This window comes from Phalaenopsis equestris, unplaced genomic scaffold (genome assembly GCF_001263595.1).
Source record: "Phalaenopsis equestris unplaced genomic scaffold, ASM126359v1 Scaffold000114, whole genome shotgun sequence".
Classification (NCBI taxonomy): domain Eukaryota; kingdom Viridiplantae; phylum Streptophyta; class Magnoliopsida; order Asparagales; family Orchidaceae; genus Phalaenopsis; species Phalaenopsis equestris.
In genome coordinates this window covers 751773-757001 of record NW_018164556.1, presented here as the reverse complement: position 1 = coordinate 757001, position 5229 = coordinate 751773, and positions in this window count along the sequence as shown.

Below are 5229 nucleotides of genomic sequence, written 5' to 3'. Positions count from 1 at the left end.
ATAGTGAAAACTCTACCTCCCATGATTAGGAGGGAAGGAGATGGGAGATGAAGAGAAAGCTTGACCTGGAGAATGCTTTCTCCAAGGAAGTCTGAGAGGCCAAGTCTTTGGATAGGTTGAAGGTCTTATCCTTAGATTCATATAAGAGGAGAACGATTTCATTGGACCTTTTGCTTTGTTTGAAGCTATTGTTTCTTTATTGAACATTAGCAATGTGTAGAAGTTTTCTCTTTTCTTCATGACTCTAAAGGAGTATGCTCTTTGATGGTTTACTTGCCATCCTCACGGAGTGATTACCTTATCTGTTGAATTCAAGAAAATGTTCGTGATGTAGTTCAACACAATACAACAGAAATAAGAAACCACAAAGACAACCATAAAGATAAACACAGTACAAAAAAAAACTGCATATAAGAAAGAATGAGGAAAATAAAACATAACTGAGATAGTAAAGGTAATTTTATTCCAAATGAAAGATACCAGACACTTAGACTGACAAACATACCGGGTATTTACTTCACAACTCTTTAGACCAAAACTAACCCTCGAAAGAGACGACCGGTCCGTAGTATGAGAAATGACCAACACCACTTAGGAGTAATAAAGGCAAGTGAACCCCTCTACCTAGATTGTCGTCGAGACTAAGGTTGGTTGGGCCGGTTCTCTCCAAGAAATCTTGCTTGGTCCACTCTCTTCATCACAACCTTCCCTTATGTACGAAATGTGTCGCCAAAAGATACAAAAGATATGAAAGGGAGCTAAATGCCCTGATATTTTGGACACAAATGAAGCCCTCGCCGCGAAGACCAAAGTAGTCTAACTCCTCTGAATCCCCATCAACTCAAAGGGGGAAGGAGGCAGGAGATAATGTTGTTCAAGCAGACACCTCTCGCCAAAAGTCCAACTTGGGTCCCTTCCGATTAGGCCTAAGAATTCCTTCACTCCCTGAAGCCTCTGCTCGGAAAGCAGAATGTGGCCGTGAGCGAAAGGAATCTTTGCCCACACTTCCGCAAGGTTCTGGTTATCCATCATGATTGTAGACAGCCGAAACGAGCGGAAGCAAAACCCGTTGCCACCGGAGCTGTTCATGTTTTTCTCTCAAAACCTCGGGTAAGGAGGGATCGCTAGACGTAATGAACCCCATATGACCAACAACAACAGTCATATGTATGCATCGTCTTTCTGAGGCGGTGAGCTTAGCACCCCTCCAAAATTCCACCCCATCTGTTCGCAAGAAGGGTGGTCTCTGCTCAGACACTTAACTCGACTTTGGTAAGGTTCGATATCTGACTCGCAAAAAACCTCCCCTTCGATGCACGACTCACATAAAAGTTAAAATGGGGACTCCGAACTCAAGAAAACAAGGAAAAAGTAGAAACAATCGAGGGACGATGAGATAAGAGAAGACCGAAGGAAAGAAAGGAACCTAAAAGCTTGTAAAGTGAAAGAAGCGACCCCTTCTTCTATTTATAAGGCGACACGTAAAATGAAGTATCACAAAATAATAAGTGGCACACTAAACATCATTTAAAAATTTATTAAAATGTTGTTTTACTACGAATAACATTATTATAGGTCTCGAACGAAGTGTTTGATGCCAAGACCTCGGAGGGGACATGCCCCCTCAACTTCTGGAGAACCAATTCTTTGCCTAACCTAATATGATCTACCCGAGCAGCTTCACTATTGAACCTCACCATATTTGAAAACTCGCGGAGCACCTTGAGCTTGCACATCACCTCGATCAGCCCACCTTGAAGAGTGACAAGCTCCGCCCGCAGAGCCGCTACTTCAACATTCAGGTGAACGGATAGCTCCCACACGGGATTCACAGTCGAGCCCCCGACAACTCCCTCGCGTGGACCGACTGATGCCGCTAACTGTTTGATCTCGCTTGCCCACTGCTCTGTGATGCTGGGGCGGTGTTCCCCCTCTCCCTAGTTGCAGATCTATCGCGGGCGAGGGGTTGGGCAGTTGATGAACTGCCAGGGCCGACAGCGGTAGAAGCCCAACATCTACGACCTGAGGACCGACAACTGCAGCAGGAGCGGATTCCGCGACATCTTTCAACGTCCCACCGTCTTGGTGATCCTTTGACCTGGCCATTTCATTTATGAATCTTTCTATTGAAGAGAGAATCTTAAAGGCCCTCTCTCCCTCTTGTGGTGAGATACCCCCGCTTTCCTGTAGTAGTGACGAAGGAAGGATCGTGACAATCACTCCTTGCAACTTCTTTTAGCTTGCTTCAGTTGTAAAGATCCACTAGCCCTTGACGTTCGTGCCCAGACCAATCTCCAAAGCCTCTTACTGAACCCTCACCGACTGACCTTCAGCGTCATCAGATGAGTCGATTACGTCGACCAAATTAGGCTCGGCCCTCGCTCATCACCATTTTCCTTTTTGCTGAGGAAGAGGCCTGAAAACCCGCCTTCGACAGCTTTTCAGGATCCACAATGAACCAATTCGAACTAGCAGCCATAACACTCTTAAGCTATACAAAGAGAAGCTGTCGACAAATAATACAAGACTCAGTTCATGCCCGTTTATAGAGCACACGAAGCACAAAATCCTAAGGGAAGTTAAATGTTTAATCGATCAATGAATTTAATGCTAACAATTGTTTAGTAATTTTCTTTATTGTTATTATAGTTGTCGCTATTTAAAAACAGAAAAACTCGGGGAACTAATATGTATACACCATAGATATCAGCGTGAATCTCAAAGCTACTATATTGTCTAAATAATGGTCGAACGTACGAAGCATTCGACTAATTAACTACTGATCACACTGCAGGATAAACCGACGCGCTATGACAAAGTGTTCGGTCAATGGGTCATAACAACAGCCTCGACTGCTCGAAATGCATACAAGAGCGCCCAATCACAGTTGGTCAACTGCCCATGACGAGCGAGATCGTCATACAACCGAGTGCCTCGATCGACCGAAACGCGCTTCAGAAGGCATAGTCTCCACTCGACCGGTCACCTCAATCGGCCAAACTCAAACTAGTTGGCCAAGCTAATTACCGTCATATTAAAAATTTAAATTGTAATACAAATATGGTATAAAATCTGTATGTCTTTATAATTAATTAGAGTATTATTCATATTAAGAACGATTTTCATACCAATTCACTCCTTGTAATTATACAAATTACACTCTTATAAAAAGGAGAATAAAAGGAGAATAAAGGGGGTAGACAACGCTAGCCTATGGAAACAATCATATTGCAGGTCAGGTTAGCCTATGAAAACAACTCTAGCATCAAATAGATGGTTTGATCGGTGAGTTGTTGAACCGGTCCCGATTTTTATAGAACCGCCCAATCTAATGACCGCCAACAAATGAAATTTGTAAAGTTGAAAATGCAATATTTTTATTTATAAGTCTTGTTAACAATATTTTAAAAATCTCATATCTGATGACAAATCTTGGCCTCAAAGCAAACCAAGTACTATACTTCAATTATAAATATATCATAAACGTTTTTAAATTGTAAATAAATATTTCTTACATATTACATCATTATCACATCATTTTAAGTAACAATACTAATAATAAATTGGAGCATTTACATGCATACCGCTCAATTTCTATGTATTTGTATGTCTGGCCCCTAAACTTTATTTTTCTTACTTTCATATCTTCTAAATATTTCATATCACATAAAAAATGTCACTATTTTAATTTCTAAAAATTGAAGCTCTTACATTCCTACTGTGTGAATCGCAGATCCTTCATCTCCGATTGTCGCGATCGAGGGGACTGTTGCTATGTCGAAGGCCTGAATCTATACTGACGTCAATGTGATTCATCCCAAAGAGTACTCAGGTGTGAGCCTAGGCTCAGTCCGTGTTCTGTTCATTTATATTACGAGCTCAAAAACGTGTTCGTACTGGCTCATTTGCTTTCACGATTGACAACCCTAATCATATAGTCATAAGATGTTAAGAATTGGGGCAAGATTTAAAACATCATTTGAATCTGATGTAATAATTTTTATTCTATTTTCTTAATTAATACTTTTAATTGATTATAAATCTTTATATCCTTGTGGTTAATTAAACTTTTTAAAAATACCACTTATCAAAGATACACACACACTATATATATATATAATTGATTAGTAATATTTTGAGTCAAAACAAATCAAAAATGATCGAACAAATATTTGTTTGTGTTATTCGTGTTTGACTCATTAACTTAACGAACGAACTATTCTCGAACACGTGTTTTTAATGAACAGAGCACGAGCTGTTCTCGAACAACGAGCAGTTTTAACAGCCCTATAAATACATGATAATTGGCGCCCACGAACAGATCATATAAATTGACTTTTTAGGCCATTTAATTCCTGAGAACAACTCAATAGCCACCTCATCACCGACTCGCGGTGCATCCTTTGACCGTCGCTCGAGGTCAAAATCATGCAGTTTTTCTTTTATATTTTTCAAATGGGGGAAGTCAGCATCATGTAGTTAGGCGAGGAATACAAAACTAATTAGGGATAATTATCCACAGACCATCTGAAATATTATATTTATAATTTAACCATCTCGGTGATTTTTTGTTAACCACCAAATCAATATATTTACGAGTATCACAATCAAATTAATTGAAAATTTAATAAAAATGAAGCATTTACAACTTAACACCCAATTTTTATATATTTACATATATATAATACTAAACTTTCACTTTTACATTTATAACACTCAAATTATTAACCGTCCTAGCTTCCAAACACAACCCGCTATAACTCAATCAAGAAAAAAAATACAATGAATGATTAAGGGTGTTTTTGGGGCAGCTTGTACGTTTTAAGTAAGCAGCTTGATATGAAATGCAGCTCGCAATCGAGCCGCGGGTTTTGACCTGCGGTCTGCGTTTTTGGATAAACGGACAAAACATGCGTTCCAAACGGTATCTCGATGTTTTCAAAAACATTCATGCACTTATAAGTCGCCCCAAACATTACCTAAAAAAAAAAGAAAAAAAACGTGATTTTCCATTTTGTAAGCTAAATTCTGACAGAATGAACCCAAAAAAAAAAAAAAACCCTGATTAAATGGTTTAGATGATTGTCGAGCTTTTATATATCAAATTAGATGAAAACGCTTTTCATTCTCAACAAACGATGGAGCAGCTTTCTGTAAAGCTAGAAGTTACGGAAAACAACTTTTTCAATTATTACATCACCTACCTTCGGTAGCCTTCGCACCGCCGCT